Source organism: Podarcis tiliguerta (genome assembly GCF_965153285.1).
Source record: "Podarcis tiliguerta genome assembly, chromosome: 11".
Taxonomy (NCBI): domain Eukaryota; kingdom Metazoa; phylum Chordata; class Lepidosauria; order Squamata; family Lacertidae; genus Podarcis; species Podarcis tiliguerta.
Genome location: NC_139544.1, coordinates 48,766,489 through 48,789,127, shown reverse-complemented (window position 1 = coordinate 48,789,127; position 22,639 = coordinate 48,766,489). Strand labels below are relative to the sequence as shown.

General features: G+C 44.2%; 1 long non-coding RNA gene across 2 annotated transcripts; it reads left to right on the top strand.

The window, feature by feature from the left end:
* The first annotated feature begins 5,910 nt into the window (after positions 1-5,910).
* Positions 5,911-22,449, top strand: LOC310659578. 2 transcript variants are annotated; one of them, XR_014502820.1, is made up of 3 exons: positions 5,911-6,041; positions 12,291-12,456; positions 14,493-15,468. It is a non-coding gene; the product is annotated as an uncharacterized lncRNA (long non-coding RNA). The 2 variants fall into 2 exon arrangements; XR_014502819.1 differs by lacking the exon at positions 14,493-15,468 and adding an exon at positions 22,362-22,449 and having other exon boundaries at positions 5,920-6,041.
* Positions 22,450-22,639: the final 190 nt, after the last annotated feature.

Sequence of the window (22,639 nt, the reverse complement as noted above, 5' to 3'; positions counted from 1 at the left end):
CGGAGGTCCATTCTTAACCTGAAACTGTTCTTAACCTGAAGCACCACTTTAACTAATGGGGCCTCCTGCTGCCGCCGCACCGCCGGAGCGCGATTTCTGTTCTTATCCTGAAGCAAAGTTCTTAACCTGAGGCACTATTTCTGGCTTAGTGGAGTGTGTAACCTGAAGCGTATGTAACCCGAGGTACCACTGTATACAGAAGCCATCCCAGTTTCTGATTTGATCCCAGAATGTCCCGATTTTCCTTAGAATGTCCTTATCTTCATTGGAGAAATGTTGGAGGGTATGGAGTTATGTGACTCCGCCCCCCCCCCCCCAAGCCAAGGAGATAAGTAACTCAACAACCTTTAGAAGACATCTTAAGGCAGCCCTGTATAGGGAAGTTTCATTATGTTTCATTATGTTTTTATATATGTTGGAAGCTGCCTAGAGTGCCTGCGACAACCCAGTCAGACAGATGGGGTAATAATAATAATAATAATAATAATAATAATAATAATAATGGAATAGGACATCCCTATTGTTATGTACTGAGTTGAATAGGATCCAAAATGCAGCAGTCTGATTGGTCCTAGAACAACAGGATTCAGAATGCAGCAGTCTGATTGGTCCTAGAACAACAGGATTCAGAATGCAGCAGTCTGATTGGTCCTAGAACAATAGGATCCAGAATGCAGCAGTCTGATTGGTCCGCAGGAGCCACCCAATCCAACTCCAGATAGAAGTGAATCCGCAACCTGATTGGCCTACAGGAGAATCCCGGAATTAACCAATCACATGGGGCCCATTGTGTAAATAATGTATATAAAGCAGACATTTCGAGGGAACTGGCATTCCTCACTACTATGAGCTGAATAAAGAGCATGAAATCCACACTCAACTCAGAGTATATTTCACCTATTTTCATCAGACAAATGTTGATGGGTATGCTGTTTCTCCAGATGTTGTTGGACTCCAACTCCCATCAGTCCAAGTCAGCATGGCCAGTGGTTAGGGATGATAGGAGTTAGAGTCCAACAAGATCTGGAAGGCCACAGGTTTTCATCTCTGGCTTAGTGTCTGGGAGAAATTGGCTCCACTGCAGAGCCAATTCCAGTCCTTTCATCTATAACAGAGAGGATCTCTGAGCAAAGCACAGAGTCCCTCTTCAGTAACCAGAGCTGTAAGACTGGGCAACCAGGCTGGAGAAAATTCAAAGGAAGCTTTTCTCCACATGTCCTCTAAAGCAGGAATGGAGAAATCTGTTCATTTTTGTTTCTCTCCATTGCTCATTTTCCCAGTCAGTTCACCACAGATCCATGATGTTGTGAATATTATTTTTTTTAAAGTCCTCATGAAAAGTCACCAGCATTTAAGTGTGCAATATACCTGAAGGAGTGTCTCCATCCCCTTCATCCAGCCCAGACACTGAGGTCCAGCTCTGAGGGTCTTCTGGCGGTTCCCTCACTGCAAGAAGTGAAGTTACAGGGAACCAGGCCTTCTTGGTAGTGGTGCCTGCCCCGTGGAACATCTTCTGACTTGTAGAAGACTATATCTGAAGGCAGCCCTGTATAGGGAAGTTTTTAATGCTTGATGTTTTATTGAGTTTTTATATTTTGCTGGAAGTCGCCCTGAGAGTCAGGGGCAACACAGTCAGATGGGTGGCATATAAATAATAAAGTACAGTGGTACCTCAGTGTCAGGGAACTGCCATCGGAAGGACAGGGGGTGCAAGGGCTCTCTGAGGTTGAGAGAGACGCAGCAGCGGACGAGGGAACCAGTAGGGGGAGAGCAGGAACTTCAAGGGAAGAGGAGTCGGAGGAATGGCTCAGAGACGCTTCCAGCGAAAACAGCGGGGAGGTCTCAGGACCTCCTATAGGGACACCCATTCCTCGCCGGAAACTGTCACGCCGAGAGTCCAGAAGACGTGTTTCCGTTAAGGAGCTTTTATGTTGGAAACGATTCCGAAAGCAACCACTTTCGGATTCTGCTAGCGATTGACGCAGCCATGCTGGAGGGGCTCCGTCACAGGCAGAGGTTTGAGAACTTGATCAAACTCTGAGGGACTTGCAGTTTACGCACAAGCAGCTCATCATCCCATCACACTCAGGTTACATACACTTCAGGTTACATACACTTCAGGTTACAGACTCCGCTAACCCAGAAATAGTGCTTCAAGTTAAGAACTTTGCTTCAGGATGAGAACAGAAATCGGTCTCCGGCGGCGTGGCAGCAGCTAAAGTGGTGCTTCAGGTTAAGAACAGTTTCAGGTTAAGTACGTACCTCAGGAATGAATTGTAGTTAACCTGAGGTACCACTGTAGTAGTTATTCTCCTAATACACACATTTTTGCAAGCAATTTCCCCTGAATATAATGCGTTGGTGTATCTTACTTTCACTAATTCAGTTACTTTCACTCTAATTGTGGTCCATAAATACTGGCTGCTGGAAACCATAGATGTAGAGATTGTTATTGTGCTCTGATCTTGCTGATGAGCTTCCCATAGGCATCTGGTGAGCTACCGTGAAAACGGGGTGCAGGACCAGATGGGCCACTGGCCTGATCCAGCAGAACCTTCTTATATTCTTTTAATCACATGCAACTAAGCACAACCCACACCATATTAGGGTCAATGACTCTGGTGGGCCTGTGGCAGAGATGGGCAAGTCACCCTATTCTCAGTCCACATCCGTTTTCAAATTGTTAATTTTGCATTTCGCACACGTGCACCGAAACAGAGCTCTTTGTTCCTCAAAAACCTGCTTCCTGCATTTCAAAAACCAGTTGGTGCAATGGAAAATCCCCTTACTCTCTTGGTTTATGTTTGTTGAATGGGGTTTAAGAATAACCAACGCTTATCTGTGCAAGGGTTGATAACTAAGCATAACTTTGAAAGATTCCTTTCACCCTTGAAACCCCATGGTGATACTTCAGCATCACTCTTTGTGACCTTTCTCTTCTGATTCATTCAATACCGCCAGAAACCCATCAGGCAGAAGTTTTGTCTTGGCTTAGTATCCAAGCTTCTATATGTGGTCAGTGCTGACCCCATTCCTTTCCTGAGTCATGTGGAAAGGTTAAATGTGCTAGAGAGGTTAAAAGCAACAAAAAAGGCTTTTATGGTTGTTTTCTGCTGCTCCAGAGAAGCGGACACGGAGCAATGGATCCAAACTACAAGAAAGAAGATTCCACCTAAACATTAGGAAGAACTTCCTGACAGTAAGAGCTGTTCGACAGTGGAATTTGCTGCCAAGGAGTGTGGTGGAGTCTCCTTCTTTGGAGGTCTTTAAGCAGAGGCTTGACAACCATATGTCAGGAGTGCTCTGATGGTGTTTCCTGCTTGGCAGGGGGTTGGACTCGATGACCCTTGTGGTCTCTTCCAACTCTATGATTCTATGATGTGCATTCACATGTGAGTCCAAGCATTGGCCAGACGACTGAGAGGTAGTGGCTGCTGGCAAGCAGGCAAGTGAATTCATGGAATCTGGACTATTGTTTCAAAATTACTTGGCATGACCTTCCAAAGAACTGGGTCAAGCTGGGAACACATGACTTTTGCAACCCTAAATTTCGGGTTGGCAGCTGCATGCGATGTGGGAAATCCATACCCTTTGCAAAATTTTCATTGCACAAGTCTTCAAAAGTCTCATCTGTAGCAACAAGGTGGGCAAGCGACCAAAGGCGAGATGCTGTAACACTGTGAACTCACACAGGGAAATTATTAACAAGGAAAATAAAGGGCACAGAACAAAAAGATCACCAGAGACAAATCACCCAAACGAGGGTAAGTGTAAGTTAGGGATGTATCCACTCCAAATAAACCCCTGGTTTAAATTCTGCTTCAAAAGTAGAACATTTGTTGCCGGTGAACAAGCTATTGCGAAGAAAAAAGCCATACAGTGGTACCTCGGGTTACAGATGCTTCAGGTTACAGACTCCGCTAACCCAGAAATAGTACCTCGGGTTAAGAACTTTGCTTCAGGATAAGAACAGAAGAACAGTGGCACGGCAGGGCCCATTAGCTAAAGTGGTACCTCAGGTTAAGAACAGTTTCAGGTTAAGAACGGACCTCCAGAACGAATTAAGATCTTAACCCGAGGTACCACTGTACAATATTTGTATTATATTGATGCCGCTCAACATCTCTTCTTCCCCTGGTCTGTTGTTGCTTCTCTGCTGTTTTTGTTCTTTGCTCTCAGTTCCCAAACTGTTTCAAATCTATTTGGCTGCATAACTCTGTTAGGCTGCATTCACATGAGAGATTATTCTGCTTTCCTGGTGTTTCCCTATCTGTTAATTTCTGCATTGTATGTGTGCTTTCATGGGACATAAAGGCCACGTCTGAAAATACAGCAGACTAGACAACAAGCTTAGCACTCATCTCTGTGTATTTTCCTTCCAGGAAAAAATAATCTGTTTGCAAATAAGACAATTGTCAGGAAACCAATAATAAGCTGCCCTATGAATGCTAAAGACACAGGAAAAAAAATCATTAAAAACACTCAAATATGAATAGAATTAAAACTATATACATATATAAAATCTGCTTAAAACATACAGATAATTACAATATAAACAGCACGGCACCAGCCCTTTCATCAAAGCCTGCTTGTTTAGATGAACATAACCCACAGTAATGAAATTATTATTTATTAAATTTCTATACTGCCCTTCATCTGTAGATCTCAGGGTTTGCTACAGTGCGTTATCTTTTCTGAGTAACAAAGAACTCAAATAACATTGAAATTCATAAACCCTAGTCAATCTTGACCACTACTCTGTGTAGCGCTAGAATTGACTCTGGCACTATTTTAATGCCAGCCACTGACTGCAGAGCTATATCGCATTTGAAGGAAGTCCCATTTGACTCAGTAGGGTGTGTTCTCAAGCAAAGGTGCCTAAGTTTGGGCTGCACATCCCATTCCAACCATGAAACGGGAATTTGAGCCTGGTCCTCACAAACAGCCCTTGGGATGGAAAAGACTTCTATCTGTAGGTGAAGGCTCAAATGGAAGCTCACTGTACATAGCACTCCAAGCACATTTAGTAAATTAGTTATTTACAATAACTCTTTCCCCTATGTGCTTGCTTACTATATGGAGAGGTTTTTTATATGGAGTTTTCAGTCATATTTGCCCCTACCCAGTGGCGTAGCGTGGGTTGTCAGCACCCGGGGCAAGGCAAGTAATTTGCACCCCCTAACCCATGGATTTGCGCCCCCTAACCCTAACCCCCAGATGTTGCGCCTGGTGCGGCCGGGCCCCCCCTGCACCCCCCACGCTACGCCACTGCCCCTACCTGCAGTCTAACTGGTGTGGCCCAGAAAACAGTTTTACTGTCTTATCTGCTGTGTTACAGAACAAGGCCTTTGGGATTATCCCTGCCTTGTATGTGGTTGCAATGAGATACTCTAACCCTTTTTCTTTCTTTTTCCTGTACTGTATTTTATTTAGGTGTTTTTTTGTCCAGATTTTGAAATATTCAAAATCTGTATTGTTTTTAACATTTGATTGGAAGCCGCCCAGAGTGGCTGCGAAACTCAGCCAGATGGGCGGGGTATAAATAATAAATTATTATTATATTATTATTAAACAACCAACACAGAAAGAGAATTCCAAATACTCTAACCTTCAGAATACTCTAACCTTTTTTCAGTAGGTCTGGCATAATCTAACAATTCCCTTCTCTTAGCCCCCAGTTCCGCTTTCTCACTACAACTCTGTCCCAAGCAAAAAGGATAAATAACTTATAGTTATCCCCCCCTTCCCGCCCCCCGCCCCCAGCTTACTACATCCAAGCAAACCACCCTCAGCCATGCAGAGGAGCGAAAGCCGTCCCACATGGATCAATATTTTAATGTGGCTTATCAGGCCGGGTTGTTTACTTAAAAACTCCGGATCCCATAAAGGCCAAGGGGGAGCCAGTTTGGGGAACAGATGCTCTGAATGCCTTCTTCTAGTATAGACAGAACAACAGCGTTCAGCATTTGAGAGAAAAGCAAAAGCAAAGGAGCTTTAAAGCACAAGACAAAAATAAGATCATGCTGCAATCTCACAGGACGGTAAGTGAAATCTCTTTCGCACGTTTCATTAAAAAGGAATGAGGGGTTCAAACTGATGGGTAGATAATTGGTACCGAGAGGTACGCGCCATTAGCAGCAACCGCGATCATAGCCTCAAATACTTTTCAAAGCTTTCCTCCCATAAACAGTGTTGTGATGCTGACTTGAGGAAGAAAGACAGCTAAAGCCAGTGGCCCAGTTGCATGGGCCATGTTAACATCAGAGCTGTTACCCAGAATCACAGCTCTTCACCCGCAAGATGCAAAACCGCAAGTTGCTGTTTTCTCAGCAGACAGACGAGAAGGCAGGGCGCTTTGTGAGTTTGCAGTAACCCCCCCACCCCATCAAGCTTGCTGCCAAATTTTAATATTTTAACTAACTCTGAATGTGCAGTTTTTGGAGAGGAAGCATTCCTGCTATTAGCTCCAGTGAGCCCTGAGAACAAAAGCTAGTTGAAAATTGACAAAATAATGATGCTAATAATAAGCACGATTGGGTTTTGATCAGGGAGTATATTAGATTTATATAAACGACAACAGCTTTCTTCAAATCCTTTCCCCTGCGTGGAGCGCAGTCAGCTACGCAATTGTTCCTCGCTGATATTTTCCTTTGCCGGTTTTCAGCAATTGCTTTCACGTCGCTCCCACGCCATCCTTCAACCATGAAATCCACCAAAGGGGATGCCAGGGGACGTAGGGGGCATTCGTTGCCATGGGGCTACCAGCAGGCCTCAGCAGCCCTCTCCTCCCTTCTGCTAGCAAGCAGCCGTCTTGTCACCTCCACGTCTAATAACCATGAGGTTTGGAAAGAATGACAAACCCTAGGAACCAATATTTCTCTGCTGTTCGTTTTCTGTTTCCTTCCGAGTAATTGCTATACTATGACGAGTCCTTGATAACGCTGTGGGGAGGGTGGAAGTTGAGCTCTCCCTCACCCCCCCCCCTTCCCAACTAGGCTTGCGACATTGCTGGTCCATTTTTTCACCTCTCAAACTAGACGTTTGCCGATTTTTTCTCGTTCATGTTCAATTGCTTATAGGTGCAGAGGGGTGATTCTTACATGTGCGAAGTGGAGACCCATCTCTTCACTCTACCATGAGTGGACTGGAGAGTAGTTCTATCACACACACCACACACAACATGACTAGGAACCTTGGAAGGGAGTCTCCATTGGTGCTAATGGGGCTTTTTCTAAGGCTGCTTCCTATCTGTGTGGACTAGGAGTGGGGGCAATCCAGTCAAGGTGGGTGGTGGGTGGGAATGCAAGCTACCATTACTCGCTCACTGACTAAGAATCATCATCACCATCACCACCACCACCATCATCTATACATCTACCCATACAAAGTACTTTGAGACATTTAGGGTCAGACTCAGCTAATCAGTCGCAGTAGCAGAAGCCCGTGCAAGGATTTCTGCTAGTGCAATTGGGCTTCCCCCACCCCTCTTTTCTCTGTATCCCTCCAAATTGGGTTGGGGGAGAACCCTAGAATAGCATGCATCTGGAGGAGAGGTGAGCTAATTCTATCAGGCAAGCAGAAATTCTTGCACCGATAGAGCAATCTCCTTAGCGCTGCATTGAATTCTTCCCATAGTACAGTATCCTGTTAATGTATCCCGTCACCAAGCAAGGATTTCCACTTCCACAGTGGGACTTTCCTCTTCTGCCTCTGTGCGTGAACTGAACTCTATCCGGATCTACTCCGGAGGGTTGAGGGAAACAGATTTAGGGTGCCTGGAGGAGGAGAGTGGGGAAACGTTCCATTGCACAAGCAAAAATATTTTCACTGGCAAAACAGCTTTCTTCGTGCTACCAAGGAATTTTTACAGTGAAAAGCAGGGTATAAATGCATTAAACAAAGAAATAAAATTAAATGCATCCTGTACATTTAAGCGAACGTTTAGTTTGGCCCTCAAGATAACTCAATCTTTCATACCTCCCACTTTTACCAGATTTACAGGGACTGTGTTTTCCCAGTGTGAGTGTTGTTTACTGGTGCAAACTGGAGCTCTACTCTAGCTCACTTGACAACAGTGCTTTCCTGTGAAAATGCTGAATGGCCTCTTTGCAATGGTTTCCAATCATTTACTTCTCAGGCCTCATCAGAGTTCCCCGAGAAGAGAGATTGCTTGTTAAAGCACTCTTGAGAATTGTAGCTCTGTTCATGGAATACGGGCCTCCTAACAACCAAATCACCCTTGTTGTTGTTGTTTAGTCATTTAGTAGAGTCCGACTCTTCGTGACCCCATGGACCAGAGCATGCCAGGCACTCCTGTCTTCCACTGCCTCCTGCAATTTGGTCAAACTCATGCTGGTAGCTTCGAGAACACTGTCCCACCATCTCGTCTTCCGTCGTCCCCTTCTCCTTGTGCCCTCCATCTTTCCCAACATCAGGGTCTTTTCCAGGGAGTCTTCTCTCATGAGGTGGCCAAAGTATTGGAGCCTCAGCTTCAGGATCTGTCCTTCCAGTGAGCATTCAGGGCTGAATTCCTTCAGAATGGATAGGTTTGATCTTCTTGCAGTCCATGGGACTCTCAAGTCTCCTCCAGCACCATAATTCAAAAGCATCACTTCTTCGGCGATCAGCCTTCTTTATGGTCCAGCTGTCACTTCCATACATCACTACTGGGGAAACCATAGCTTTAACTATACGGACCCTTATCAGACTACAGTTCACCCTTAGCAGACTACAGTTCCCAGGATTCTTTGGGGGAAGCCAGGACTGTTTAAAGTGGTATGATACTGCTTTAAATGTATGCTGCAGATGAGGCCTTAGGAAAATCTCTGGGAAAATATATTTTCGCTTAGATTTGGCTGTTAAGAAATTGCTTCTGCAGAACCTCCATATCACTTGATGGGGATTCTGGAGTAAGTTTCAGGCCACACCAGATACCCAGAAAGCCTCGCTATCCCATGGGGATTTAACATGAAATCTAATGTGTCTCTGCCCTGGGTTGCCTTTCACACCTGGAGGAGAGGCACATGTCTAAATTCAGTCATGTTGCTCTAATTTTGATCCCACTTCACTCTTTACCTTTTCCTTTTAGGATGTCAGGTTTTATATTGTCCTTTCCGTTCAGCTGTATTTATTCTCCAGTTTATCTCTCATCTCTGGTCCCACTATAATTGCCCCTTCTGCCTGTGCATTCCTCTGGTTCATTGTCGCTAGTTATAGCTAGTTAAACCTTTTCTTCTGTTCCATGCCCTTGACCTTTTCCTATCCTTTATCCTTTCCTGTGCAACTCTTTATACTCACTGATATTCATCAAACCGCTTATCTTCCACTTAAAAAAAAAAATGCCTCAAGACTAATTTATTTCAGCTATTGTGTGTGTGTGTGTTTGTGTGTAAAGGGCAGAGCTGTAGCTCAGTGGTGAAGCATCTGCTTGTAGAAGTTCCCAAATTTGATCCCCAACATCTGCATGTAGGGCTGGAAGAGAACCCTCCCTAAAACCCAGGAGAGCCGCTGGTTCTGTATAAGGCATGCTGCTGGTGGTTCAGCAGTAAAACTGCTCACACATTTGCAAAGCTAAGCAGGGTCCCATCAAGTTGGATGGGGGACTGCATGTTTAGATTCTTGCATTGTGGGGGTTGAACTAGATGACTCTTAGTGTCCCTTCCAATTCTATGGTTCTATTTCCTGTGAGATAATATGCCTTCTCTTCCAATTCTTAGTTTTCTTTTCTTTTTAAATTTTATTTCTGTATAAATTAGGTTGCAAGCCCATTGGGCTGGGCCTGTATTTTAATATATTCTGCACAATGCCTCATTTATTTTTTTTAAGTCATTACAACAATAATTGTTATTTCATAAGGTGAACCATGATTTACCCCAGTGCTACTCAAAGTGGTGGTTCACAGACAGGTGCCTCTCCATGAGCCATTGGCTGCTGGACTGTGGGGATTCCATCATAACCCAGGTTGGGTGGGATGTTTCAAGGACCACATATGGTACCTGTCCCTGGCACATTGGGGCTGGGAAATTGCCAACCTGCCACTTCATAGTTTGAAAAGCACCAATTTGCATGACAACAATACAGTGGTACCTCAGGTTACATATGCTTCAGGTTACAGACGCTTCAGGTTACAGACTCCGCTAACCCAGAAATAGTACCTCAGGTTAAGAACTTTACCTCAGGATGAGAACAGAAATCGTGCTCCGGAGGCGCGGCAGCAGCTGGAGGCCCCATTAGCTAAAGTGGTGCTTCAGGTTAAGAACAGTTTCAGGTTAAGAACGGACCTCCGGAACGAATTAAGTACTTAACCCGCGGTACCACTGTAGTCCCTTAATGAAATAGAAGGTTTGTGGATGGGTGCACATTTAGGTGACTTCACATATAGAAAGCTTAGCAGGGGTAAGACAATGCAAGGCCTGGCTCTCTAGACTGCAACTCTGAGCAGCAGAGAACAAGGCCAGAGGGAAGCTTTTCCTCTTAAGAACATAATAAGAGCCTACTGGATCAGGCCAAAGGCCCATCTAGTCCAGCGCCCTCTTCTGACAGTGGCCAGCCAACCAGGTGTCTGTGGGAAACCACAAGCAGGATTCCTGCAGTTGGCAACAACAGATATCCAACTGCCTCCAGCTATGGAGGCAGAGCCAGGGCTTGCCCACCCATGAGGCAAGCTGAGGCGACTGCCTTGGGTGGCAGGATCCACAGGGGCAGCAGATTTGGCCTCCAAGGAATGCATTGCCTGCAGCCGCATTGGTAGCGATGGCTGTGTCACGCGCTCCCTTGAGGCCTCCTCAGCAGACATTGCTTCATACTGCCTCTGCAACGGCCTTTCTGTGACTTACATAAATATGTTTACCATCTGTGGTGTGGTTGTCCACACAGCAAGCTGGGGAAGTCAACATTGGGGCTAAAACTAGCCATGATGGAGACAGCCACACTTATTGTTCCCTCTCCCTTCTCTTCCTTTGCAGCAAGTGCATTACTCTCAGCCTGGTTCCAGTACTTACAAGCAGAGAGAAAAAATGTGTGATATGAGGTAGATAGTGGCAAGGGGAAGCAGCAGAATGGTTAGGCTCTCAGGGCCAGCCCTACTGTTAGGCAGGAGTGAGGAGGCTGACTCAGGTGGCAGATGTTGACGGCGTGGGGGAGCAGCAGAGAGATGTTGACGCTCATGCAGCCTACCCTGTGCCCTCTTAAGTTAGCCCTCAGTTACCCCATCCCCAGAGCTGAAGTAAGATTCCACAGTCAGTCTATTCTGGTTCCATAAATGGAATAAGGGTGCCATCTTGTCCTTCTCAGGCAACACAATGCTTTGGGCCAACTCTGTTGGCTCCCCTCAGCTGTGTGCACATTCTGACATTAGCATCAGATCCCACTAGGCATGTGACTGGGGCTGCCCCTATCATGTCTGGCCCCAGTTTTGGATGCAGTTCAGTGGGTCCACATCCCAGTCAGTTACATCCAGTGCTATCAACATACATGGAGAACAGATCGTAGGAAGAAGCCACCTTGCAGCAGATCAGGCTATTTGTCCACTGAACCCAGGCAGGGGCCCTCCAGGTCATTAGCTATGTGATCATTATTTTTTAAAGCAGATTTACCAAAGGATCTTCTGCAAAGGATCTCCTCTCTACCCTCAAACTACAGATTCACCCCCAGACCTTTGATTCTGACTTTTCCCCAGTACATACTATGTTGGGTGTGAGTTGGCAAAAGTTCCCCCCGCCCAGTTACACAAAGAGGAAAATGTGTATTTGGGGCTGAACCCTTGCTGGTGTTTGTAACACAAAGGTTGTCCAGATTGCAAAGAATCGTGTGTCTGTTCCCGATTATCTTTGTTTCAGAAGCATTCCAACAAAAAACAGAAAAAGCTGTCCCCTTCCCGCTATGGAAGTCTGCACGCCAAACCTGCTGTATCTTAAGGAAAAATTGGCTTTCACTTTCCCCAACAAATTTCTCACCTTGACAAGCTTTTCCATTTCATTTCTCGAAGGTTGACAGACACCTCTCTTTTTATTGTTTTCCTTCATTAGGGAAGGAACAAAAAAATGGGCACTTAGGAAAATGAAATGCCTGTTCCTTCTGAAAACTAATCATTTTTACAAAATAGCCTTACACCCACAGTGCCACTTTAATCAGGTTAGTTAAATCTTTCTCTCTTTCTCTTCAAAGGGGCTTTTGAAATTAGCGTGAAACACGATTCTGGTGGGGGTGAAGGAGAAAGGGCGGGGGAGCTCTGACACTGGTATACTTATCTCCAACCTTCCAACTTCCTGTTCTTTTCCTATTTGCAACAGCATGCGTCAAGAACCAAGGCTTGGCTTCTCCACAAAGCCATGTCAAGAGAAACCCCACAATGCTTCTGTGATTTTATGGATCGTAACCCACTTTGGTATTAAGACGCTAGAGTTCAACAAGCAAGCAGTTCCTTTATCTTTGAGAAAGAAGCAAGTTCTCTTCCAGGTAACATGAAAGATAATATTTGTATGCAACATGGTAATGCACAGTATTTTGCCCTGCCTCTTCCCTCCATCCCCCAAAATGGTGGCAAGGGAATGAACAGGGGTACCCTATCATGGAGCCAAAATTCTATATACTTCAGGTGCAACAGGTGCCCTCGGAGTTTGCTGCACCAGCTGAGTGATGCCACAAACGATGCAATATACTCAACTCAATGCCACAGCTTAGGGCAGAGGTGCATGTGAAATAATCCAGGTCTGAGTGCCAACTGCGTTTCTGCCACGCTGTGTTGAACTAAGGAAGACTTCAAATCAGGCTGGTGCCCGATGTAGGGTTTTAAATCAGCTAATAGTGTGCTGCTGTGACCAGTAAGGTCCTATTGGGTCACGGTCACCAGTCGCATCACCTGAATGGCTGATAGGTCCCATTAGGTATGAACATATCTGTCAGTTTCAGATTATTTTAATTTCTCTCTCTTCTTTTGGTTTGCTACACTTCTATATCAGTTTGTGATGAAATTTCCTCTGCCTTTCTCCAAATATACCCATTTATAGATGCCATTTTCCCTAATGCTTTTTTTTGTGGTTTTTTTTTTGCAAACTGGTGCATCTTTAGGCACATTTTCATCTAATATTTCCATTTCCGAAGACATTATATGGTTGGAAAACTGCGTCACATAATTCGGAAAAGTACCTGATTCATCTTGCTTAGCCACAGGCCCTCCGGGCTGCATTCTGCATCTGTCCCATTACCTACCACAGCCTTTCTCAACCTTGGGTCCCTACATGTTGCTGGACTACAACTCCCATCATCCCTGACCACTGGTCCTGCTACCTAGGGATGATGGGAGTTGTGGTCCAACAACATCTGGGGACTCAAGGTTGAGAAAGGCTGACCTACTCATTTGGGTAGTTTAAAACAACAACAACAACAGTATTTGACATTCATACCCATGCGAGATTTGTGCTCTCCTTAATCTACACTCAACCTACAGCTGTTTAGGAGCTGGGAATTTAAGGATATTTTCTTCAAAGTGCTTTCAAAGTATCACTGGTTCAGCCCACCACATCTCTCATTAAAGAACAACCCATCAAAGGGAAGAGAGAGGGCAGGGGTGGATGTTGCCCTAAGGGACATGAGCAACATGTGTGGGATCTAAACCAGGGGGATAAATCCTGGGTAATCAGCTTGAGATCTAGAGCAGGCTTCCTCAACCTCAGCCCTCCAGGTGTTTTGAGACTACAATTCCCATCATCCCTGACCACTGGTCCTGCTAGCTAGGAATCAAGGGAGTTGTAGGCCAAAAAACATCTGGAGGGGCGAGGTTGAGGAAGCCTGATCTAGAGCAAAAGAAAGACAAGAGCAGTCCACACTGCAGCATTTTCTTTCTATTGCTCAGTCAGAACAGTAAGAGCTGTTCGACAGTGGAATTTGCTGCCAAGGAGTGTGGTGGAGTCTCCTTCTTTGGAGGTCTTTAAGCAGAGGCTTGACAACCATATGTCAGGAGTGCTCTGATGGTGTTTCCTGCTTGGCAGGGGGTTGGACTCGATGGCCCTTGTGGTCTCTTCCAACTCTATGATTCTATGATTCTAAGATTATCTGTTTCTGAAGCATGATATGTTATAGTTAGGCTGATATAATGGGAAATTATAGTGCAGGATTGGTTGTTTCTTCCATTGTAAGTTCTATTGCTCTGACTTCAGCAATAGCTGTGATTTAATGAGTAAGCTGTGGCTATTTTAGTTTACAACTAAAATGTCATTAAAAAATATTTTAGGGAAAGTGAATGGGCTAGATAGCCTACTGTATTCACCAGGATTCTAGAGTCTCCTTCTTCTTCATTTACCATGAGTTACTAGGCTGGGCTCAGCATGGCTAAATTGGTTCCAGCCAAGCCACATTTTGGAGTCAGTTGGTTTATCAACTGTTGACAGTCTAGTTAGCCAAACAGCTTGCATTCACAATGGAAATGATTTCTACCTACAGAATTTATCATGTCCCCCTCTTTAAACGTATTCCCTTTCTTTGTTTTATTGTAGGTACCTGTTGTTATAATTTCAGAAATCTAGAGCTGCGCGTCTCCCCACTCCTCAGTGCCTCTTTCCTGCTGGAGCTGTGGAGTGTGACAATGGTGTTTGTATCCAATCTGTCAAACGCCATTATCACACTAAATAGCTACTGTTAGATAAGCCATCGGGTTCAGCAGAGGGAAGGAAAAGGAAGAGAATTATTGGAGCAATATATTTTGCGGTGCCAAAATCTCATGCAGTAAATAAGACGATCTGCTTTTCCAAAAGTACACATTGTGATCCCAGTTGCTTTGCAGAGATGTGTATGACTCATGTTTGTGTTCATGGGATGGAGAGATATTTTAGTGATCAAGCACAAGTGATTATGTACATTTATTCCTACATTATAACAAACGGCCTACACAACTGTCTTTCTTTCATTTTCGCTCCCCAAAGCAACACTGTAAGTGTTTATTTCACTTATTAACAAGTTAATAGTTATAGCTATTTCAGTCTTGAACAGGAGCTCCATTGTTGCATTGACGTTTGACAAATGAGCCTGAGAATGGAGGCATAATTCCATTTTTGGCGCTCAGCTGTGTACAGCTCAGCTGTGTATACAAGTCATCATTTAGTCAAATGCTGAGCGGTATTATTGCCATGTCGTTGTGGGGCTTGGCAGAAAAGCAACCATGATCCTTGTTCATAATTGCTATATAAATATTCCATAGGTGTGTATATTTCACTGAAATCAATGTGAAGTATTTGAAGCACAATGCATAGACAACTTATGCCAGAAAGGGAGTCAGAGGTTAATACTTCTTCCCTGCAAAGCATCCATCACCCTGCTCTGCTTTGTGATCCATGATGAAAGTAAAAACAGGGTGTTTCACACATTATGCAGCAGCAAAACCAGGTTTGCCACTGAGCGTACCCTAAACAGCACTTGCAGCCAATGTTAGCTCTGTGATTCATGTACCTGTATGATAAATGTGTACACTGCTGACATGTAGTCTTTCGTTTTTCCTTTTTCAGATGTATGCTTAAAGCGGGGGGGGGGGGGCTTGTGCCCAGTGGTTGGGAATCATGGGGGTTGTTGTCCGGTAATAATAATAATAATAATAATAATAATAATAGTAATAATTTATTATTTGTACCCCGCCCATCTGGCTGGGTTTCCCCAGCCACTCTGGCCGGCTTCCAACAAAGATGAAAAATACACTAAAATGTCACATATTAAAAACTTCCCTGAACAGAGCCACCTTCAGATGTCTTCTGAATGTCAGGTAGTTGTTTATCGCTTTGACATCTGATGGGAGGGCGTTCCACAGGGCAGGCGCCACTACCGAGAAGGCCCTCTGCCTGGTTTCCTGTAACTTGGCCTTTCGCAGTGAGGGAACCACCAGAAGGCCCTCGGAGCTGGACCTCAGTGTCCGGGCAGAACGATGGGGGTGGAGACGCTCCTTCAGATATACTGGACCGAGGCCGTTTAGGGCTTTAAAGGTCAGCAGCAACACTTTGAATTGTGCTCGGAAACATACTGGGAGCCAATGTAGGTCTTTCAAGACCGGTGTTATATGGTCTCGGCGGCCACTCCCAGTCACCAGTCTAGCTGCCGCATTCTGGATTAGTTGTAGTTTCCGAGTCACCTTCAAAGGTAGCCCCACGTAGAGTGCATTGCAGTAGTCCAAGCGGGAGATAACCAGAGCATGCACCACTCTGGCAAGACAGTCTGCAGGCAGATAGGGTCTCAGCCTACGTACCAGATGGAGCTGGTAAACAGCTGCCCTGGATACAGATTTGACCTGTGCCTCCATGGACAGCTGTGAGTCCAAAATGACTCCCAGGCTGCGCACCTGGTCCTTCAGGGGCACAGTTACCCCATTAACATTTGCAGGACTACAGCTTCCTTGTCCCTAGTTTCAGACATCTTAGCTATACACCCAAAATATATACAGTATTGTGTGAATCAGTCCTCAGCATAGATATCAAAATATTGGTGTGCATTCATTCTGAAATTCTGCCAAAGCAAACACATTCCAACCCTTCTTATTACAGTGGTACCTCGGGTTACGAACTGAATTTGTGCCGGAGGTCCGTTCTTAACCTGAGGTACCATTTTAGCTAATGGGGCCTCCCACTGCCGCCGCATTACCGGTGCGAAATTTCTGTTCTCATCCTGAGGTAAAATTCTTAACCCGAGGTACTACTTGCAGGTTATCAGAGTCTGTAACCCGAAGTGTTTGTAACCTGAGGTGTTTGTAACCCAAGGTACCACTGTATCTGTTATGACAATATTGTAGGCTGTAGCTGTTTTAAAGTTCTCAGCTAGGCATCTCTCTCTCTCTCTCTCTCTTCCACCTCTAATATATTGGGAGCAGCTTCACTATGGTTTTCAGGCAGGCACTGTGAAATCAAGGCAATGCTCATGGCCACACCAGCTTAGTTTAAAGCAGGCATCCCCAAACTCGGCCCTCCAAATGTTTTGGGACTACAACTCCCATCATCCCTAGCTAACAGGACCAGTGGTCAGGGATGATGGGAATTGTAGTCCCGAACCATCTGGAGGGCCGAGTTTGGGGGTGCCTGGTTTAAAGATATGGTACAGACACATCCCCTTAGCCTTCAAAGCATGAGAGGATGACCCCTAACGTCCATTCATTTTTCTCTCACTATCTCATGGATGGCCAACTGTGGTGGTGTGTGCAATATCTGGTTCACCACATTTCCCCCTCAAGAAGCTTCCAGAGAAACAGTTGTGAATCCAACGAAGCTTAGCTCACATGACAAGTTTACCATAGCCTTCAAAAACATGTTTAGGAAATAGGAATCCATACTGAACATGAAGTTGGGCAGAACAAAAACAAATCAGGAGATCAGATTTCAAAGCAGGAGAAAGATGAGGTACAGTGGTACCTTGGGTTACAGACACTTCAGGTTACAGGCACTTCGGGTTACATACGCTTCAGGTTACAGACTCCGCTAACCCAGAAATAATACCTCAGGTTAAGAACTTTGCTTCAGGATGAGAACAGAAATCGCGCAGCGGAGGCGCAGCGGCAGTAGGAGGCTCCATTAGCTAAAGTGGTCCTTCAGGTTAAGAACAGTTTCAGGTTAAGAACGGACCACTGGAACGAATTAAGTATGTAACCAGAAGTACCACTGTATTTTTCACTAAGAGGTGGGGTAGTTTGAAGTCCTCCAACCCTGAGCTTGCCAAAACACCTGGACCAGACTAGGAGGTGCAGAAAGTGATGGTCTATTGTAGAAGACAATCTTTATCATAAAACCAAAACACCTCTTTCGCCTTCAGCCCTCTCCCCTGATATTTATTCTATCTAAGGGGTTAACCGCTGCCGCCCCCGGAGCAGAATTCATAACATGGGGCAGCTGCAGCAGAAGATGAATAATCAAAAATTACTTTTCTAATTGTTCCTTTAATGGATGCCTTTCACCAGTGGATGGAAGACCATTGGTGGCTACCCTGTTTTTAGGAACTGGGGGTTTCTTGGGAGGTAGTCAGGGGTTCCTCTGGGCAAATCAGAGGCTAATCATAAAAACATTTCCAGTACTGTTTTTGACAATGAGCAGTCACAGAGAAAATGGAGGCATTTGTGGTTTGCATGGGTAACAAGTAGGCTTGACAGACCTTGAATGAGCTTAAGTGTGCCCTAGAATTGTTGATGCAGTGTGTGTGTGTGTGTGTGTGTGTGTGTACACACACACACACACAGAGAGAGAGAGAGAGAGAGAGAGAGAGAGAGAAATTCCCGGATGGGCAAGATCCAAGTTTGGGGCTAGTACTGTTTGGTGAGGGAACCTCAGCAGAGATTTAAAGTCACAAAAAATGCAGCAAAGTAAAGCATGGACATATAGGCTGCTAAACTTTTAAAACAGGCCTTTCCAAGGTTCCCCGCTTCCCCCAGCATAGGAAAAGACCTCACATTTGGTAAATTTAAAAAAATGGACTACTTACAAAATCTTCAAAGCTCAGATTAATGTGCTTTTTGATACATCAGTCAGAAAACGTGCAGAAGCAGAAAAACTCAGCTTTGTTACAAAATGGCAGAAGTTCCTAGATTATTGGCCGGTGAGAGTCATGTGGCTGAGCTAGAGCAATCAGCTCAGACCTCTTCACTCGCTGAGTTTCTCAGGTAGACTGAGAGGGGAAGCATTAGGCTTGATTAGCTATTTCCTCCCAAGGTAAGAGGAAGTGACATAGCAGGAAGCCTGGCAGGAAACCTACGCTATGGTATTAACCCCTTCATGCATTAATTGGGCCTAAGCATGTTGGTTATATGAGGCTGGTTACCCCACAAGAATAACCCTCCAAAACCCCTTGCAATTAACATTAATGTGTGTGGGGAAAGTTCATTGACAGCAGAAGACTTTAGAAGCTTTGAAATAATGCATTTGCCAATTCAGACAAAAAGCCACGTGGGCAAGAGATTCCTGCCTGCTCTCAGTCAGGCATTGTTCCTGCAAAATTTACCACATGTATTCATTTTAATTATAGTTGCTGCGTATACTTTCCTTTATTTTGCACTTGAGACTCCAGGTCCGGCCGCCATTAATACATTACTGTTGGCAGTTTTGTCAACACCCCACTGCCTGTCTCGTGCGCAATTTCAGAAGTGTTGTTTCGTTTAATTGACTTCCCTCAAGTCCTTCCCGAAAAGGATGTCCACAGAGCCAATGCTTCTTCCCTTAAAAAAATAATATAAAATGGATCTGGCCTTGAGCCTAGGATGAAAATCAGTGCTGCCAGGAATGCCATCTGTCCTATAGTTGCCTTTGCTGTACTTGGGGAGACTGGAGCCCTGTATATCTCCCCATAGCATTAGGAGATGCCTGATGACAATGAATGAGAACTGGAATCACAGAGCCTTATTCCTCAAGTAATGCAGAGTCCTAGAATAGATACAGAAAATCTGGCCTACTCAGTGGTGAGTAAGCTACTCTTGGTCATCATGGTGGAGCGACTGAAGCAAGAAACTGATTTCAAAACCAAGAAAGAAGGCCAATTTGAAATCCAGTCTCCAATTTTCAAATCCACATATTTCCTAAACAGGCATGCATACTAATTGGTTGCTATAACAACGGGAAGATGTCTACTTGCCATTCAGTAGAGTCTGTATATGTCGCCGAGGAAAATAACCCCCAAACTCCTGATCACGCACCCCACGTACATTTTACAACACGCACATGCAACACAAATGCACACACATTAAACATGGCCATGTACTAAAAGGCTTAGGTGCCAAGAAGTTTCCAGAAGCAAAGAATGGTAGGTTACAGGGCAGAACATAGTCTGCAATTTGCAAAATGAACACATTTGCACAATGTACCATGTCATATTTATAATGCTTACCCTCAAGAGTCATTATTTTTTTTGTCCTGGTTCATTCTGGCACATGTTTAATTTGCTTTTTGTATATTTTTATATAGTTGTTTTAGTGGTTTCAGGTTGTATTTTTATTTCCACGAATATTGCTTGAATATTGTACATTGGCCGTTAGTCAGACTAGATTACCCTTGGGGTCCCTTCCAACTCTAAAATTTTATGATATTACTGGGAACATTGTACAGTGATACCTCGGGTTAAGTACTTAATTCATTCCGGAGGTCCGTTCTTAACCTGGAACTGTTCTTAACCTGAAGCACCACTTTAGTTAATGGGGCCTCCTGCTGCCGCCGTGCCGCCGGAGCACGATTTCTGTTCTCATCCTGAAGCAAAGTTCTTAACCTGAACCACTATTTCTGGGTTAGCGGAGTCTGTAACCTGAAGCGTATGTAACCTGAAGCGTATGTAACCCGAGGTACCACTGTACATCATTAAGGTGGGATCAACAAGCAGGTCAATGATCAGACCAATGATCAGATAAATACTCCCCCGCCCCTCCATTTTTGTCATCTCTTCATTAATTAATTTATTTACACTTTTTATGTTAATTCAATATCAGTGTTAATTAGATTTTCTTACTGAATTTTATTATATATGTTCTTTTCTTCTTTCTTTATACATACATATCCATGTGTATGTATGGAAATATATTTCCATTGGCACCCATCCACCCATATATTTTTAAATTTTTTTTTTGAAATGTATTGCATTATTTACATGATAATGATAGAAGTTTGGATTTAAAAATAAAATAAAATTTCCTAGCTGCACGCTGCTGAGGCATACTCATTAATAATTTCTATGTATATAAAATAAACCCAAGTGTTGAAAACACGATCCATCCAGTGTTTTGCGGCTCACACTGAACAACAAATGCTTTCCCCTACTTTTTTTGTCCTGGATTGTTTAGAACTACCCAGGTTCCAGGTACTAAATGCAAGCATCCTTAGTTGAATTTGCTCAGTAATTATTTCTTTCATTCAGCAGTGAACAGGCAGGTTGGGAGTAAGATTTGCAAAACCAGTGAATATTCTCTTACTGTCACCTGTAAGGCCCTCCAATCACCATAAATTGCACGCCCACATTATTGTATGTACAGGGAACAAAGTCTCTAAAAGCTTTAATCGCCGTAGCTGCAGGTAATTTAGGGTGTGCTTTTCAAAAGGGCCCCTTTCACAAAAGCTAATGGGAGGAACATCAAGACTGCAACCCCAGCAACCTTTCAGAGCTTGCAGAACGAGCCAAGTGACAAGAGGTTGGTGTGGACTTGCATCAGGTGGGCATGTATTGCTGGATGTGTTTTGTGTGTGCCCAAACTCCAATTTCAGCAGCAAAAACAACAGGCAAGGAAGCAAGGAAGCCCTGAACTTTTTAATTGGAGCTTTGCAGATGCTGAACGGGTGCTTCGAAATTTGGCCAATTTAGCAGGACACCATAATTGCTGTCCTGCTCTAAGCTGGGGGTAGCCATTATGTTCCACAATGCTGCCATCTCATGTTTCAAAACAACAACTTGGTACCTCCAAATACAACATTTAACAAATGTGCACGGCAGTCACAACACGTCCTGGAGGAAGCCTGCTATTGAGAGATATCTCTGTTATTTTTAGCTGCATTCCAACCAGCCAATTCATAGGTGGGTAAGTGCGTTTTCCTTCTTATTGTAGAGTTGGAAGAGACCCCAAGGGTTTAGTCCAAACCCCTGCAATGTGGGAATCTCAACTAAAGCATCTGTGACAGATGTCCATCCAACCTCCATGAAATGAGAGTCCACCACCTCGAGACCAACTGTCAAAAAGCTCTTACTATCAGAAAGTTCTTCCTGATGTTTTGTTGGAATCTCCTTTCTTGAATCCATTGGTTTGAGTCCGATCCTCCGGAGCAGGAGAAAACAAGCTTGTTCCCTCTTCTGTGTGACAGCCCTTGAGATATTTGAAGATGGCTATCATATCTCCTCTCAGTCTCCTCTTTTCCAGGCTAAACATACCCAGTTCCTTCAAACATTCCTCATTAGGCTTGGTTTCCAGACCCTTGATCATCTTGGTTACCTTCCTTTGCACAGGTTCCAGCTTGTCAACATTCTTCTTAAATGGTGGTGCCCAGAACTGGACACAGTATTCCAGGTGTGGTCTGACCAAAGCACTATTATTGCTTCCATTGAACTTGCAGCACTGATGCTCTGTGTTTTAATTTTTAATTTCTTTAAAATGTGCACATACTGTACATACTTGCCACCCAATTTGGAATTTGAAGCAGTGTGTGATAATTGTAAAGCCCATAAGATGAGCAATGATAACAATTAACACCTAAAAGCAGAATTAATTTAAATTAAATCCAGAGGTTTCTAACATTCAGCTTGCTGGGGGAGCGGAATAATATTTCTGAGCTCTTATTATGTTTTGTATTGGAAACTCTACATATGTGCATGTAAGGTTGATTAAAAAAGGAAGGGGGGATCTTTTTTTGTACATCTCCTATTATTTGTTCCAATGGTAGGGCTACGTCCTTCAATCTGCCATTTGCTGCAGTTGCCCTTTGGCACGGAGACAAAAGTTTGCACAGAAGCAACCCTGCATTGTCCAGCGCCTTGACAGATTAGAGGAACATTTGGACAGGATGACTAAAACGTTTGCAAGCCAGAATTGTCTAATTTTCTCTTTGGACTCAGAGAAGCTATTGCAGTGTTTCTGCTTTAAATAAATCATCTGTGCATTTAGTGCCAACTTGGGAGGCTTCAAAAGAGGATGAGAAAAACTCGTAGAGTAGAAAGCTAT